Source organism: Scyliorhinus torazame, chromosome 31 (genome assembly GCF_047496885.1).
Source record: "Scyliorhinus torazame isolate Kashiwa2021f chromosome 31, sScyTor2.1, whole genome shotgun sequence".
Taxonomy (NCBI): domain Eukaryota; kingdom Metazoa; phylum Chordata; class Chondrichthyes; order Carcharhiniformes; family Scyliorhinidae; genus Scyliorhinus; species Scyliorhinus torazame.
Window position 1 is genome coordinate 25,556,304 of NC_092737.1, and position 19,064 is coordinate 25,575,367.

The window sequence follows — 19,064 nt, forward strand, 5'->3', positions numbered from 1 at the left end:
TCCTCCCTGGCCTCCCAGAGAATCCTAGGATAAATCCCATCAGGTCCCGGGGACTTATCTATTTTCAGCCTGTCCAGAATTGCCAACACCTCTTCCCTACGTACCTCAATGCCATCTATTCTATTAGCCTGGGGCTCAGCATTCTCCTCCACAACATTATCTTTTTCCTGAGTGAATACTGACGAAAAATATTCATTTAGTATCTCGCCTATCTCTTCAGACTCCACACACAATTTCCCATCCCTGTCCTTGACTGGTCCTACTCTTTCCCTAGTCATTCGCTTATTCCTGACATACCTATAGAAAGCTTTTGGGTTTTCCTTGATCCTTCCTGCCAAATACTTCTCATGTCCCCTCCTTGCTCGTCTTAGCTCTCTCTAGATCCTTCCTCACTACCTTGTAACTATCCATCGCCCCAACCGAAACTTCACACTTCATCTTCACATAGGCCTCCTTCTTCCTCTTAACAAGAGATTCCACTTCCTTGGTAAACCACGGTTCCCTCGCTCAACGCCTTCCTCCCTGTCTGACCGGTACATACTTATCAAGAACACGCAGTAGCTGATCCTTGAACAAGCCCCACTTATCCAGTGTGCCCAACACTTGCAGCCTACTTCTCCACCTTATCCCCCCCCCAAGTCACGTCTAATGGCATCATAATTGCCCTTCCCCCAGCTATAACTCTTGCCCTGCGGTGTATACTTATCCCTTTCCATCATTAACGTAAACGTCACCGAATTGTGGTCACTGTCCCCAAAGTGCTCTCCTACCTCCAAATCCAACACCTGGCCTGGTTCATTACCCAAAACCAAATCCAACGTGGCCTCGCCTCTTGTTGGCCTGTCAACATATTGTTTCAGGAAACCCTCCTGCACACACTGTACAAAAAACGACCCATCTATTGTACTCGAACTATATTTTTTCCAGTCAATATTTGGAAAGTTAAAGTCTCCCATAATAACTACCCTGTTACTTTCGCTCATATCCAGAATCATCTTCGCCATCCTTTCCTCTACATCCCTAGAACTATTAGGAGGCCTATAAAAAACTCCCAACAGGGTGACCTCTCCTTTCCTGTTTCTAACTTCAGCCCATACTACCTCGGAAGAAGAGTCCCCATCTAGCATCCTCTCCGCCACCGTAATACTGCTCTTGACTAGCTGCGCCACACCTCCCCCTCTTTTGCCTCCTTCTCTGAGCTTACTAAAACACCTAAACCCCGGAACTTGCAACATCCATTCCTGTCCCTGCTCTATCCATGTCTCCGAAATGGCCACAACATCGAAGTCCAAGGTACCAACCCATGCTGCCAGTTCCCCTACCTTGTTTCGTATACTCCTGGCATTGAAGTAGACACACTTCAAACCACCTACCTGAACACTGGCCCCCTCCTGCGACGTCAAATCTGTGCTCCTGACCTCTATACTCTCATTCTCCCTTACCCTAAAACTACAATCCAGGTTCCCATGCCCCTGCTGCATTAGTTTAAACCCCCCCAAAGAGCACTAACAAATCTCCCCCCCAGGATATTTGTGCCCCTCAGGTTCAGATGCAGACCATCCTGTCTGTAGAGGTCCCACCTTCCCCAGAAAGAGCCCCAGTTATCCAGAAATCTGAATCCCTCCCGCCTGCACCATCCCTGTAGCCACGTGTTTAAATGCTCTCTCTCCCTATTCCTCATCTCACTATCACGTGGCACGGGCAACAACCCAGAGATAACAACTCTGTTTGTTCTAGTTCTGAGCTTCCATCCTAGCTCCCTGAAAGCCTGCCTGACATCCTTGTCCCCTTTCCTACCTATGTCGTTAGTGCCAATGTGGACCACGACTTGGGGCTGCTCCCCCTCCCCCCTAAGGACCCGGTCCTCTCCACCAGAATTTATTGGTGAGGGTCTTCCCAGACGTCCGCGGGTCGACTTCCTGTTCCCGCCTAAAAAACTAATTAAAAAAAATGAAAAGAAAGAAAAGAATACCCCCCGACTGTCCGAATCCCCTCCACCTGTCTGAATCCCCCCCGACCGTCCGTATCCCTTCCGACTGTTTGAATTCTATCGACTGTCCGAATCCCCCCCGACTGTCCGAATCCTCCCCGACTGTCCGAATTCTCCCGACTGTCCGAATCTCCCCGACTGTCTGAATCCCTCCCGACAATCCGAATCCCCTCCGACTGAACAAATTTGCCTCCTGAAGTCGATCGAATAACTCCATCAGATGTTTTCAATGTTCTTTCCATGTCTGGCTGACAATTCCAGATCGTCGATATATACCACACAATTGGGAAATCCTGAAACGACTGTCCGCATCGTCCAGACTGTTCAAATCCCCTTCGACTGTCCGAATCTCCTCCGACTCTCCGATTCGCCCCGACTGTCCGAATCCCGTCCGACTGTCCGAATCCCTCCGACTGTCCAAATCCACCCGACTGTCCGAATCACCTCTGACTCTCCGATTCGCCCCGACTGTCCGAATCCCATTCAACTGTCCGAATCCCTCCGACTGTCCAAATCCACCCTACTGTCCGAATCCCCCCCGACTGTCCGAATCCACTCCGACTGTCCGAATCCCCTCCGACTGTCCGAATCCCCCCGACTGTCCGAATCCCCTCCGACTGTCCAAATCCCCTCCGACTCTCCGAATCCCCCACAACTGTCCGAGTCCCCACCGACTGCCCGAATCCCCCCCGACTGACCGAATCCACCCCAACTGTCCAAATCCCCCCGACTGTCCGAATCCCGTGAGACTTTCTGAATCCCCCCTGACTCCCCGAATCCCCCCGATTGTCCGTTTCCCCCCCAACTGTCCGAATCCCGTCCAACTGTCCGAATCCCTCGGACTGTCCAAATCCACCCGACTGTCCGAATCCCCCCCGACTGTCCGAACCCCGTGAGACTTTCTGAATCCCCCCCGACTCCCCGAATCCCCCCGATTGTCCGTTTCCCCCCCGACTGTCCGAATCCCCTCCGACTGTCCGAATCCCCCCGACTGTCCGAATCCCCTGCGACTGTACGAATCCCCTCCGACTGTCCGAATCCCCTCCGACGGTCCGAAACCCCTCCGACTGTCCGAATCCCCCCAACTGTGCGAATCCCCTCCGACTCTCCGAATCCCCCCCGACTGTCCGAGTCCCCTCCGACTGCCCGAAACCCCTCCGACTGCCCGAATCCCCCCCCCCGTCTGTCCGAATCCCCCCGACTGTCCGAATCCCCCGCCCCGATTGTCCGAATCCCCCCGACTGTCCGAATCCCCTCCAACTGTCCAAATCCCCTCGATTGTCCAAATCCCCCCCAATTGTCCAAATCCCCTCCGACTCTCCAAATCCCCCCGACTGTCTGAACCCCTCCGACTGTCCAAATCCCCCTCTGACTGTCCGAATCCCCTCGACTGTCCGAATCCCCTCCGGCTGTCTGAATCCCTCCGACTGTCCAAATCCCCCCGACTGTCCGAATCCCCCCCGACTGTCTGAATCTACACGAGTGTCCAAATCCCCCCCGACTCACCGAATCCCCCCGATGGTCTGAATCCCCTCCGACTGTCCAAATCCCCTCCGACTGTCCGAATCCCCCCCGACTGTCCGAATCCCGTCCGACTGTCCGAATCCCTCCGACTGTCCAAACCACCCGACTGTCCTTATGACCCCCGACTGTCCGAATCCCCTCCGACTGTCCGAATCCCCTCCGACTGTCCGGATCCCCCGACTGTCCGAATCCCCTCCGACTCACCGAATCCCCTCCGACTCTCCGAATCCCCCCCGACTCTCCGAATCCCGCCAATTGTCCGTTTCCCACCCGACTGTCCGAATCCCCTCCGACTGTCCGAATCCCCCCGACTGTCCGAATCCCCTCCGACTGTCCGAATCCCCTCCGACTGTCCGAATCCCCCCGACTGTCCAAATCCTCCCGACTGTCCGAATCCCCTCCGACTGTCCGAATCCCCTCCAACTGTCCGAATCCCTTCCGACTGTCCGAATCCCCTCCGACTGTGCGATTCCCCCCGACAGACCGAATCCCCTCCGACTGTCCGAATCCCCTCGACTGTCCGAATACCCTCCGACTATCCGAATCCCACACGACTGTCCGAGTCCCCTCTGACTGCCCGAATCCCCCCCAACTGACCGAATCCACCCAATCTGTCCGAATCTCCTACCAATGTCCGCATCCCGTCTGACTTTCTGAATCCGCCCGACTCCCCGAATCCCCCCGATTGTCCGTTTCCCCCCCGACTGTCCGAATCCCCTCTGACTGTCCCAATCCCCCCGACTGTCCGAATCCCCTCCGACTGTCCGAATCCCCTCGACTGTCCGAATCCCCTCCGACTCTCCGAATCCCCCCCGACACCCCGAATCCCCCCGATTGTCCGTTTCCCCCCCGACTGTCCGAATCCCCTCTGACTGTTCGAAGCCCCCCGACTGTCCGAATCCCCTCCGACTCTCCGAATCCCCCCCGACACCCCGAATCCCCCCGATTGTCCGTTTCCCCCCCGACTGTCCGAATCTCCTCTGACTGTCCGAAGCCCCCCGACTGTCCGAATCCCCTCCGACTGTCAGAATCCCCTCGACTGTCCGAATCCCCTCCGACTGCCCGAAAACCCTCCCACTGCCCGAATCCACCCCCCCGTCTGCCCGAATGCCTCCCGACTAACCGAATCCCCGCCCCGATTGTCCGAATCCCCTCCGACTGTCCGAATCCCTCCGACTGTCCGAATCCCCTCTGACTGTCCGAATCCCCTCGACTGTCCGAATCCCCCCCGACGGTCCGAGTCCCCTCCGACTGCCTGAAACCCCTCCGACTGCCCGAATCCCCCCCGCGTCTGTCCGAATCCCCCCGACTGTCCGAATCCCCCGCCCCGATTGTCCGAATCCCCCCGACTGTCCGAATCCCCCCGGCTGTCCAAATCCCCTCGACTGTCCAAATCCCCCACAATTGTCCGAATCCCCTCCGACTCTCCATATCCCCCCGACTGTCTGAATCCCTCCGTCTGTCCAAATCCCCCCGACTGTCCGAATACCCCCGACTGTCTGAATTCACACGATTGTCCAAATCCCCCCGACTCACCGAATCCCCCCGATGGTCTGAATCCCCTCCGACTGTCCAAATCCCCTCCGACTGTCCGAATCCCCCCCGACTGTCCGAATCCCGTCCGACTGTCCGAATCCCTCCGACTGTCCAAATCCACCTGACTGTCCTTATCCCCCCCGACTGTCCGAATCCCCTCCGACTGTCCGAATCCCCTCCGACTGTCCGGATCCCCCCGACTGTCCGAATCCCCTCCGACTGTCCGAATCCCCTCTGACTATCCGAATCCCCCCCGACTCCCCGAATCCTCCCGATTGTCCGTTTCCCCCCCGACTGTCCGAATCCCCTCCGACTGTCCGAATCCCCCCGACAGTCCGAATCCCCTCCGACTGTCCGAATCCCCTCCGACTGTCCGAATCCCCCCGACTGTCCGAATCCCCCCGACTGTCCGAATCCCCTCCGACTGTCCGAATCCCCTCCGACTGTCCGAATCCCCAACGACTGTCCGAATCCCCTCGACTGTCCGAATCCCCTCCGACTGTCCGAATCCCCTCCGACTGTCCGAATCCCCTCCGACGGTCCGAATCCCCTCCGACTGTGCGAATCTCCCCAACTGTCCGAATCCCCTCCGACTGTCCGAATCCCCTCGACTGTCCGAATACCCTCCGACTATCCGAATCCCACCCCACTGTCCGAGTCCCCTCCGACTGCCCGAATCCCCCCCAACTGACCGAATCCACCCAATCTGTCTGAATCTCCTACCAATGTCCGCATCCCCACGGAATTTCTGAATCCGCCCGACTCCCCGAATCCCCCCGATTGTCCGTTTCCCCCCCGACTGTCCGAATCCCCTCTGACTGTCCCAATCCCCCCGACTGTCCGAATCCCCTCCGACTGTCAGAATCCCCTCGACTGTCCGAATCCCCCCGACTGTCCGAATCCCCTCCGACTGTCAGAATCCCCTCGACTGTCCGAATCCCCTCCGACTCTCCGAATCCCCCTCGACTGTCCGAGTCCCCTCCGACTGTCCGAATCCCCTCGACTGTCCGAATCCTCTCCGACTCTCCGAATCCCCCCCGACTCCCCGAATCCCCCCGATTGTCCGTTTCCCCCCCGACTGTCCGAATCCCCTCTGACTGTCCGAAGCCCCCCGACTGTCCGAATCCCCTCCGACTGTCAGAATCCCCTCGACTGTCCGAATCCGCTCCGACTGCCCGAATGCCTCCCGACTAACTGAATCCCCGCCCCGATTGTCCGAATCCCTCTGACTGTCCGAATCCCCTCGACTGTCCGAATCCCCTCCGACTCTCCGAATCCCCCCCGACGGTCCGAGTCCCCTCCGACTGCCTGAAACCCCTCCGACTGCCCGAATCCCCCCCGTCTGTCCGAATCCCCCCGACTGTCCGAATCCCCCGCCCCGATTGTCCGAATCCCCCCGACTGTCCGAATCCCCCCGACTGTCCAAATCCCCCCCGACTGTCCGAATCACCCCGACTGTCCTTATCCCCCCCGACTGTCCGAATCCCCCCGACTGTCTGAATCCCTCCGACTGTCCAAATCCCCACGACTGTCCGAATACCCCCGACTGTCTGAATTCACACGATTGTCCAAATCCCCCCGACTCACCGAATCCCCCCGATGGTCTGAATCCCCTCCGACTGTCCAAATCCCCTCCGACTGTCCGAATCCCCCCCGACTGTCCGAATCCCGTCCGACTGTCCGAATCCCTCCGACTGTCCAAATCCACCTGACTGTCCTTATCCCCCCCGACTGTCCGAATCCCCTCCGACTGTCCGAATCCCCTCCGACTGTCCAGATCCCCCCGACTGTCCGAATCCCCTCCGACTGTCCGAATCCCCTCTGACTATCCGAATCCCCCCCGACTCCCCGAATCCTCCCGATTGTCCGTTTCCCCCCCGACTGTCCGAATCCCCTCCGACTGTCCGAATCCCCCCGACAGTCCGAACCCCCTCCGACTGTCCGAATCCCCTCCGACTGTCCGAATCCCCCCGACTGTCCGAATCCCCCCGACTGTCCGAATCCCCTCCGACTGTCCGAATCCCCTCCGACTGTCCGAATCCCCTCCGACTGTCCGAATGCCCTCGACTGTCCGAATCCCCTCCGACTGTCCGAATCCCCTCCGACTGTCCGAATCCCCTCCGACTGTGCGAATCCCCCCAACTGTCCGAATCCCCTCCGACTGTCCGAATCCCCTCGACTGTCCGAATACCCTCCGACTATCCGAATCCCACCCCACTGTCCGAATCCCCTCCGACTGTCCGAATCCCCTCGACTGTCCGAATACCCTCCGACTGCCCGAATCCCCCCCAACTGACCGAATCCACCCAATCTGTCCGAATCTCCTACCAATGTCCGCATCCCGTCTGAATTTCTGAATCCGCCCGACTCCCCGAATCCCCCCGATTGTCCGTTTCCCCCCCGACTGTCCGAATCCACTCTGACTGTCCCAATCCCCCCGACTGTCCGAATCCCCTCCGACTGTCCGAGTCCCCTCCGACTGTCCGAATCCCCTCGACTGTCCGAATCCTCTCCGACTCTCCGAATCCCCCCCGACTCCCCGAATCCCCCCGATTGTCCGTTTCCCCCCCGACTGTCCGAATCCCCTCTGACTGTCCGAAGCCCCCCGACTGTCCGAATCCCCTCCGACTGTCAGAATCCCCTCGACTGTCCGAATCCGCTCCGACTGCCCAAAACCCCTCCCACTGCCCGAATCCCCCCCCCCCGTCTGCCCGAATGCCTCCCGACTAACTGAATCCCCGCCCCGATTGTCCGAATCCCTCCGACTGTCCGAATCCCCTCTGACTGTCCGAATCCCCTCGACTGTCCGAATCCCCTCTGAATGTCCGAATCCCCTCGACTGTCCGAATCCCCTCCGACTCTCCGAATCCCCCCCGACGGTCCGAGTCCCCTCCGACTGCCTGAAACCCCTCCGACTGCCCGAATCCCCCCCCGTCTGTCCGAATCCCCCCGACTGTCCGAATCCCCCGCCCCGATTGTCCGAATCCCCCCGACTGTCCGAATCCCCCCGACTGTCCAAATCCCCCCCGACTGTCCGAATCACTCCGACTGTCCGAATCCCCTCCAACTGTCCAAATCCCCTCGACTGTCCGAATCCCCTCGACTGTCCGAATCGCCCCGACTGTCTGAATTCACACGATTGTCCAAATCCCCCCGACTCACCGAATCCCCCCGATGGTATGAATCCCCTCCGACTGTCCAAATCCCCTCCGACTCTCCGAATCCCCCCCGACTGTCCGAATCCCGTCCGACTGTCCGAATCCCTCCGACTGTACAAATCCACCCGACTGTCCTTATCCCCCCCGACTGTCCGAATCCCCTCCAACTGTCCGAATCCCAGCCGACTGTCCGAATCCCCTCCGACTCTCAGAATCCCCCCCGACTCCCCGAATCCCCCCGATTGTCCGTTTCCCGCCGACTGTCCGAATCCCCTCCGACTGTCCGAATCCCCTCCGACTGTCCGAATCCCCCCGACTGTCCGAATCCCCTCCGACTGTCCGAATCCCCTCCGACTGTCCGAATCCCCCCGACTGTCCGAATCCCCCCGACTGTCCGAATCCCCTCCGACTGTCCGAATCCCCTCCGTCTGTCCGAATCCCCTCCGACTGTCCGAATACCCTTGACTGTCCGAATACCCTCCGACTATCCGAATCCCACCCGACTGTCCGAGTCCCCACCGACTGCCCGAATCCCCCCAACTGTCCGAATCCCCTCCGACTCTGCGAATCCCCCCCCGACTGTCCGAGTTCCCTCCGACTGTCCGAATCCCCTCCGACTCTGCGAATCCCCCCCCGACTGTCCGAATCCCCTCCGACTGTCCGAATCCCCTCGACTGTCCGAAACCCCTCCAACTCTCCGAATTCCCCCCGACTGTCAGGGTCCCCTCCGACTGCTCGAAACCCCTCCGACTGCCCGAATGCCCCCCCCCTCCCCCCCCCGTCTGCCCGAATGCCTCCCGACTAACCGAATCCCCGCCCCGATTGTCCGAATCCCCCGACTGTCCGAATCCCCTCCGACTGTCCGAATCCCCTCGACTGTCCGAATCCCCTCCGACTCTCCGAATCCCCCCCGACTGTCCGGGTCCCCTCCGACTGCCCGTAAACCCCTCCGACTGCCATAATCCCCCCCCCCCGTCTGTCCGAATCCCCCCGACTGTCCGAATCTCCCGCCCCGATTGTCCGAATCCCCCCTGACTGTCCGAATCCCCTGACTGTCCGAATCCCCCCGACTGTCCAAATCCCCCCCGACTGTCCGAATCACCTGACTGTCCGAATCCCTCCAACTGTCCAAATCCCCTCGACTGTCCAAATCCCCCACAATTGTCGGAATCCCCTCCAACTCTCCAAATCCCCCCCGACTGTCTGAATCCCTCCGACTGACCAAATCCCCCCGACTGTCCGAATCCCCTCCGACTGTCCGAATCCCCTCCGACTGTCCGAAACCCCTCCGACTGTCCGAATCCCCCCAACTGTCCGAATCCCCTCCGACTCTCCGAATCCCCCCCGACTGTCCGAGTCCCCTCCGACTGCCCGAAACCCCTCCGACTGCCCGAATCCCCCCCACCGTCTGTCCGAATCCCCCCGACTGTCCGAATCCCCCGCCCCGATTGTCCGAATCCCCCCGACTGTCCGAATCCCCCCGACTGTCCAAATCCCCCCCGACTGTCCGAATCACCCCGACTGTCCGAATCCCCTCCAACTGTCCAAATCCCCTCGACTGTCCAAATCCCCCCCAATTGTCCGAATCCCCTCCAACTCTCCAAATCCCCACGACTGTCTGAATCCCTCCGACTGTCCAAATCCCCCTCTGACTGTCCGAATCCCCTCGACTGTCCGAATCCCCTCCGACTGTCTGAATCCCTCCGACTGTCCAAATCCCCCCGACTATCTGAATCCCCCCCGACTGTCTGAATCTACACGAGTGTCCAAATCCCCCCGACTCACCGAATCCCCCCGATGGTCTGAATCCCCTCCGACTGTCCAAATCCCCTCCGACTGTCCGAATCCCCCCCCGACTGTCCGAATCCCGTCCGACTGTCCGAATCCCTCCGACTGTCCAAATCCACCCTACTGTCCTTATGACCCCCGACTGTCCGAATCCCCTCCGACTGTCCGAATCCCCTCCGACTGTCCGGATCCCCCCGACTGTCCGAATCCCCTCCGACTCGCCGAATCCCCTCCGACTCTCCGAATCCCCCCCGACTCCCCGAATCCCGCCGATTGTCCGTTTCCCACCCGACTGTCCGAATCCCCTCCGACTGTCCGAATCCCCCCGACTGTCCGAATCCCCTCCGACTGTCCGAATCCCCTCCGACTGTCCGAATCCCCCCAACTGTCCGAATCCTCCCGACTGTCCGAATCCCCTCCGACTGTCCGAATCCCCTCCAACTGTCCGAATCCCCTCCGACTGTCCGAATCCCCTCCGACTGTGCGATTCCCCCCGACAGACCGAATCCCCTCCGACTGTCCGAATCCCCTCGACTGTCCGAATACCCTCCGACTATCCGAATCCCACCCGACTGTCCGAGTCCCCTCTGACTGCCCGAATCCCCCCCAACTGACCGAATCCACCCAATCTGTCCGAATCTCCTACCAATGTCCGCATCCCGTCTGACTTGTTGAATCCGCCCGACTCCCCGAATCCCCCCGATTGTCCGTTTCCCCCCCCGACTGTCCGAATCCCCTCTGACTGTCCCAATCCCCCCGACTGTCCGAATCCCCTCCGACTGTCAGAATCCCCTCGACTGTCCGAATCCCCTCCGACTCTCCGAATCCCCCCCGACTGTACGAGTCCCCTCCGACTGTCCGAATCCCCTTGACTGAATCAGGAAGGATACAAAGGGTGTGGCTGAAGTGCCTTTAGAAACAGAGTGCTGAAGGCAAACAGAGTGTATCTGAGTTTGGGTAAGGCTGAGTTCGGGTAAGAGGGGAGTGACAAAAAAAAAAAAAAAATCAGGTTAATTAAGTAAAGTAATTAACTAGTTAAGGGAATTTGGTGCTCACCTGAAGGAGGTGCAGAGAAGCAGACCTGTGAGGGAGTCTCTGGAGCAACTACATCACAGCCAGCAGGTAAGTGTTTGGCTTGTAACTGGTAAGTGATTTCTCTCTCTTTGACTTTCTCCTAGCTGTGTAGTGTAGTTCAAATTTAACTTCAGGTTTAAGTCATGGCAGGAGAGCTCAGACCCGTGTCATGCTCCTCTTGTGAGATGTGGCAAGTCAGGGACCCTTCTGGTGTCCCTGACTCCTTCATCTGCAAGAAGTGTGTCCAACTGCAGCTCCTGTTAGACCGCTTGACGGCTCTGGAGCTGCGGATGGACTCACTTTGGAGCATCCGCGATGCTGAGGAAGTTGTGGAAAGCACATTCAGTGAGTTGGTCACACCGCAGATTAAAATTACTGAGGCAGATAGGGAAAGGGTGACCAACAGACAGAGGAAGAGTAGGAAGGCAGTGCAGGGATCCCCTGCGGTCATCTCCCTCCAAAACAGATTTACCGTTTTGGAAACTGTTGGGGGAGATGGCTCACCAGGGGAAGGTGGCAGCAGCCAGGTTCATGGCACCGTGGCTGGCTCTGCTGCACAGAAGGGCGGGAAAAAGAGTGGCAGAGCTATAGTGATAGGGGATTCAATCGTAAGGGGAATAGACAGGCGTTTCTGCGGACGCAAACGAGAATCCAGGTTGGTATGTTGCCTCCCTGGTGCAAGGGTCAAGGATGTCTCGGAGCGGCTTCAGGGCATTCTGGAGGGGGAGGGTGAACAGCCAGCTGTCGTGGTGCATATAGGCACCAACGATATAGGTAAAAAACGGGATGAGGTCCTACAAGCTGAATTTAGGGAGTTAGGAGTTAAACTAAAAAGTAGGACCTCAAAGGTAGTAATCTCAGGATTGCTACCAGTGCCACGTGATAGTCAGAGTAGGAATGACAGGATAGCTAGGATGAATACGTGGCTTGAGAGATGGTGCAAGAGGGAGGGTTTCAAATTCCTGGGACATTGGGACCGATTCTGGGGGAGGTGGGACCTGTACAAATCGGACGGTCTGCATCTGGGTGGGACCGGAACCAATGTTCTCGGGGGGGTGTTTGCTAGTGCAGTTGGGGAGGGTTTAAACTAATGTGCCAGGGGGATGGGAACCGATGTAGGAAGTCAGTGGGGACAGAAACAAAAGGCAGGAAGGGAGAGTGTGTAAAGCATGACCAGAGAAAGCAGGGCAGAGAGCAAGGAAGGTCTACATTAAACTGCATTTATTTCAATGCAAGGGGCCTGACTGGCAAAGCGGATGAACTCAGGGCATGGACGGGCACATGGGACTGGGATATTATAGCTATGACTGAAACATGGCTAAGGGAGGGGCAGGACTGGCAGCTCAATGTTCCGGGCTACAGATGCTATAGAAAGGATAGAACAGGAGGTAAGAGAGGAGGGGGAGTGGCGTTTTTGATTAGGGAGAACATCACGGCAGTACTTAGAGGGGATATATCCGAGGGTTCGCCCACTGAGTCTATATGGGTGGAACTGAAAAATAAGAAGGGAGAGATCACCTTGGTAGGACTGTACTACAGGCCCCCAAATAGTCAGCGGGAAATTGAGGAGCAAATATGTAAGGAGATTACAGATAGCTGCAAGAATAATAGGGTGGTAGTAGTAGGGGACTTTAACTTTCCCAACATTGACTGGGACAGTCATAGCATTAGGGGCTTGGATGGAGGGAAATTTGTTGAGTGTATTCAGGAGGAATTTCTCATTCAGTATGTGGATGGACCGACTAGAGAGGGGGCAAAACTTGACCTCGTCTTGGGAAATAAGGAAGGGCAAGTGATAGAAGTGCTAGTGAGGGATCACTTTGGGACAAGTGACCATAATTCCATTAGTTTTAAGATAGCTATGGAGAATGATAGGTCTGGCCCAAGAGTTAAAATTCTTAATTGGGGCAAGGCCAATTTTGATGGTATCAGACAGGAACTTGCAGAGGTAGATTGGGGGAGACTATTGGCAGACAAAGGGACGGCTGGTAAATGGGAGGCTTTTAAAAATGTGTTAACCAGGGTGCAGGGTAAGCACATTCCCTTTAGAGTGAAGGGCAAGGCTGGTAGAAGTAGGGAACCCTGGATGACTCGAGATATTGAGACTCTGGTCAAAAAGAAGAAGGAGGCATATGACGTACATAAGCAACTGGGATCAAGTAGATCCCTTGAAGAGTATAGAGATTGTCGAAATAGAGTTAAGAGGGAAATCAGGAGGGCAAAAAGGGGACATGAAATTGCTTTGGCAAATAATGCAAGGGAGAATCCAAAGAGATTCTACAGATACATAAAGGGGAAAAGAGTAACTAGGGACAGAGTAGGGCCTCTTAAGGATCAACAAGGGCATTTATGTGCAGAGCCACAAGAGTTGGGTGAGATCCTGAATGAATATTTCTCATCGGTATTCACGGTGGAGAAAGGCATGGATGTTAGGAAACTAAGGGAAATAAATAGTGATGTCTTGAGAAGTGTGCATATTACAGAGGAGGAGGTGCTGGAAGTCTTAAAGCGCATCAACGTAGATAAATCCCCGGGACCTGATGAAATGTATCCCAGGATGTTGTGGGAGGCTAGGGAGGAAATTGCGGGTCCCCTAACCGAGATATTTGAATCATCGGCAGCCACAGGTGAGGTGCCTGAAGATTGGAGAGTGGCGAATGTTGTGCCCTTGTTTAAGAAGGGCAGCAGGGAAAAGCCTGGGAACTACAGACCAGTGAGCCTAACGTCTGTAGCAGGTAAGTTGCTAGAAGGTATTCTGAGAGACAGGATCTACAAGCATTTAGAGAGGCAAGGACTGATTCGGGGCAGTCAGCATGGCTTTGTGCGTGGAAAATCATGTCTCACAAATTTGATTGAGTTTTTTGAGGGAGTGACCAAGAAGGTAGATGAGGGTAGTGCAGTAGACGTTGTCTACATGGACTTTAGCAAAGCCTTTGACAAGGTACCGCATGGTAGGTTGTTGCAGAAGGTTAAAGCTCACGGGATCCAGGGTGAGGTTGCCAATTGGATTCAAAATTGGCTGGACGACAGAAGGCAGAGGGTGGTTGTAGAGGGTTGTTTTTCAAACTGGAGGCCTGTGACCAGTGGTGTGCCTCAGGGATCGGTGCTGGGTCCACTGTTATTTGTGATTTATATTAATGATTTGGATGAGAATTTAGGAGGCATGGTTAGTAAGTTTGCAGATGACACCAAGATTGGTGGCATAGTGGATAGTGAAGAAGGTTATCTAGGATTGCAACGGGATCTTGATCAATTAGGCCAGTGGGCCGACGAATGGCAGATGGAGTTTAATTTAGATAAATGTGAGGTGATGCATTTTGGCAGATCGAATCAGGCCAGGACCTACTCAGTTAATGGTATGGCGTTGGGGAGAGTTATAGAACAAAGAGATCTAGGAGTACAGGTTCATAGCTCCTTGAAGGTGGAGTCGCAGGTGGACAGGGTGGTGAAGAAGGCATTCGGCATGCTTGGTTTCATTGGTCAGAACATTGAATATAGGAGTTGGGACGTCTTGTTGAAGTTGTACAAGACATTGGTACGGCCACACTTGGAATACTGTGTGCAGTTCTGGTCACCCTATTATAGAAAGGATATTATTAAACTAGAAAGAGTGCAGAAAAGATTTACTAGGATGTTGCCGGGACTTGATGGTTTGAGTTATAAGGAGAGGCTGGATAGACTGGGACTTTTTTCCCTGGAGCGTAGGAGGCTTAGGGGTGATCTTATAGAGGTCTATAAAATAATGAGGGGCATAGATAAGGTAGATAGTCAACATCTTTTCCCAAAGGTAGGGGAGTCTAAAACTAGAGGGCATAGGTTTAAGGTGAGAGGGGAGAGATTCAGAAGGGCCCAGAGGGGCAATTTCTTCACTCAGAGGGTAGTGAGTGTCTGGAATGGGCTGCCAGAGGTAGTAGTAGAAGCGGGTACAATTGTGTCTTTCAAAAAGCATTTAGATGGTTACATGGGTAAGATGGGTATAGAGGGTTATGGGCCAAGTGCGGGCAACTGGGACTAGCTTAATGGTAAAAAACTGGGCGGCATGGACTGGTTGGGCCGAAGGGCCTGTTTCCATGCTGTAAACTTCTATGATTCTATGATTCTATGACTCTCCGAATCCCCCCCGACACCCCGAATCCCCCCGATTGTCCGTTTCCCCCCCGACTGTCCGAATCCCCTCTGACTGTCCGAAGCCCCCCGACTGTCCGAATCCCCTCCGACTGTCAGAATCCCCTCGACTGTCCGAATCCCCTCCGACTGCCCGAAAACCCTCCCACTGCCCGAATCCACCCCCCCCGCGTCTGCCCGAATTACTCCCGACTAACCGAATCCCCGCCCCGATTGTCCGAATCCCCCCGACTGTCCGAATCCCCTCTGAATGTCCGAATCCCCTCGACTGTCCGAATCCCCTCCGACTCTCCGAATCCCCCCCGACTGTCCGAGTCCCCTCCGACTGCCTGAAACCCCTCCGACTGCCCGAATCCCCCCCGCGTCTGTCCGAATCCCCCCGACTGTCCGAATCCCCCGCCCCGATTGTCCGAATCCCCCGACTGTCCGAATCCCCCCTGCTGTCCAAATCCCCCCCGACTGCCCGAATCACCCCGACTGTCCGAATCCCCTCCAACTGTCCAAATCCCCTCCGACTGTCCGAATCCCCTCGACTGTCCGAATCTCCTCCGACTGTCCGAAACCCCTCCGACTGTGCGAATCCCCTCCGACTGTCCGAATCCCCTCCGACTGTGCGAATCCCCTCCGACTGTCCGAATCCCCTCCGACTGTCCGAATCCCCCCAACTGTCCAAATCCCCTCGACTGTCCAAATCCCCTCCGACTGTCCGAATCCCCTCGACTGTCCGAATCCCCTCGACTGTCCGAATCTCCTCCGACTGTCCGAATCCCCTCCGACTGTCCGAAACCCCTCCGACTGTGCGAATCCACTCCGACTGTGCGAATCCCCCCAACTGTCCGAATCCCCTCCGACTGTCCGAATCCCCTCGACTGTCCGAATACCCTCCGACTATCCGAATCCCACCCCACTGTCCGAGTCCCCTCTGACTGCCCGAATCCCCCCCAACTGACCGAATCCACCCAATCTGTCCGAATCTCCTACCAATGTCCGCATCCCGTCTGAATTTCTGAATCCGCCCGACTCCCCGAATCCCCCCGATTGTCCGTTTCCCCCCCGACTGTCCAAATCCCCTCCGACTGTCAGAATCCCCTCGACTGTCCGAATCCCCTCCGACTCTCCGAATCCCCCTCGACTGTCCGAGTCCCCTCCGACTGCCTGAAACCCCTCTGACTTTCCAAATCACCTGACTGTCCGAATCCCCTCCGACTCTCCGAGTCCCCTCCGACTGTCCGAATCCCCTCGACTGTCGGAATCCCCTCCGACTCTCCGAATCCCCCCCGACTTCCCGAATACCCCCGACTGTCCGAATCCCCTCCGACTGTCAGAATACCCTCGACTGTCCGAATCCGCTCCGACTGCCCAAAACCCCTCCCACTGCCGGAATCCCCCCCCCCATCTGCCCGAATGCCTCCCGACTAACCAAATCCCCGCCCCGATTGTCCGAATCCCTCCGACTGTCCGAATCCCCTCTGACTGTCCGAATCCCCTCGACTGTCCGAATCCCCTCCGACTCTCCGAATCCCCCCCGACGGTCCGAGTCCCCTCCGACTGCCTGAAACCCCTCCGACTGCCCGAATCCCCCCCCGTCTGTCCGAATCCCCCCGACTGTCCGAATCCCCCGCCCCGATTGTCCGAATCCCCCCGACTGTCCGAATCCCCCCGACTATCCAAATCCCCCCCGACTGTCCGAATCACCTCGACTGTCCGAATCCCCTCCAACTGTCCAAATCCCCTCGACTGTCCAAATCCCCCCCAATTGTCTGAATCCCCTCCGACTCTCCAAATCCCCCCGACTGTCTGAATCCCTCTGACTGTCCAAATCCCCCCGACTGTCCGAATCGCCCCGACTGTCTGAATTCACACGATTGTCCAAATCCCCCCGACTCACCGAATCCCTCCGATGGTATGAATCCCCTCCGACTGTCCAAATCCCCTCCGACTGTCCGAATCCCCCCCGACTGTCCGAATCCCGTCCGACTGTCCGAATCCCTCCGACTGTCCAAATCCACCCGACTGTCCTTATCCCCCCCGACTGTCCGAATCCCCTCCAACTGTCCGAATCCCATCCGACTGTCCGAATCCCCTCCGACTCTCCGAATCCCCCCGACTCCCCGAATCCCCCGATTGTCCGTTTACCGCCGACTGTCCGAATCCCCTCCGACTGTCTGAATCCCCCCGACTGTCCGAATCCCCTCCGACTGTCCGAATCCCCTCCGACTGTCCGAATCCCCCCGACTGTCCGAATCCCCCCGACTGTCCGAATCCCCTCCGACTGTCCGAATCCCCTCCGACTATCCGAATCCCACCCGACTGTCCGAGTCCCCTCCGACTGTCCGAATACCCTTGACTGTCCGAATACCCTCCGACTATCCGAATCCCACCCGACTGTCCGAGTCCCCACCGACTGCCCGAATCCCCCCAACTGACCGAATCCACCCAATCTGTCCGAATCTCCTACCAATGTCCGCATCCGGTCTGACTTTCTGAATCCTCCCGACTCCCCAAATCCCCCCGATTGTCCATTTCCCCCCCGACTTTCTGAATCCCCCCCGACTCCCCGAATCCCCCCGATTGTCCGTTTCCCCCCCGACTGTCCGAATCCCCTCCGACTGTCCGAATCCCCCCGACTGTCCGAATCCCCTCCGACTGTCCGAATCCCCTCCGACTGTCCGAATCCCCTCCGACTGTCCGAAACCCCTCCGACTGTCCGAATCCCCCCAACTGTCCGAATCCCCTCCGACTCTCCGAATCACCCCCGACTGTCCGAGTCCCCTCCGACTGCCCGAAACCCCTCCGACTGCCCGAAGCCCCCCCACCGTCTGTCCGAATCCCCCCGACTGTCCGAATCCCCCGCCCCGATTGTCCGAATCCCCCCGACTGTCCGAATCCCCCCGACTGTCCAAATCCCCCCCGACTGTCCGAATCACCCCGACTGTCCGAATCCCCTCCAACTGTCCAAATCCCCTCGACTGTCCAAATCCCCCCCAATTGTCCGAATCCCCTCCAACTCTCCAAATCCCCCCGACTGTCTGAATCCCTCCGACTGTCCAAATCCCCCTCTGACTGTCCGAATCCCCTCGACTGTCCGAATCCCCTCCGACTGTCTGAATCCCTCCGACTGTCCAAATCCCCCCGACTGTCTGAATCCCCCCCGACTGTCTGAATCTACACGAGTGTCCAAATCCCCCCGACTCACCGAATCCCCCCGATGGTCTGAATCCCCTCCGACTGTCCAAATCCCCTCCGACTGTCCGAATCCCCCCCGACTGTCCGAATCCCGTCCGACTGTCCGAATCCCTCCGACTGTCCAAATCCACCCTACTGTCCTTATGACCCCCGACTGTCCGAATCCCCTCCGACTGTCCGAATCCCCTCCGACTGTCCGGATCCCCCCGACTGTCCGAATCCCCTCCGACTCACCGAATCCCCTCCGACTCTCCGAATCCCCCCCGACTCCCCGAATCCCGCCGATTGTCCGTTTCCCACCCGACTGTCCGAATCCCCTCCGACTGTCCGAATCCCCCCGACTGTCCGAATCCCCTCCGACTGTCCGAATCCCCTCCGACTGTCCGAATCCCCCCAACTGTCCGAATCCTCCCGACTGTCCGAATCCCCTCCGACTGTCCGAATCCCCTCCAACTGTCCGAATCCCCTCCGACTGTCCGAATCCCCTCCGACTGTGCGATTCCCCCCGACAGACCGAATCCCCTCCGACTGTCCGAATCCCCTCGACTGTCCGAATACCCTCCGACTATCCGAATCCCACCCGACTGTCCGAGTCCCCTCTGACTGCCCGAATCCCCCCCAACTGACCGAATCCACCCAATCTGTCCGAATCTCCTACCAATGTCCGCATCCCGTCTGAATTT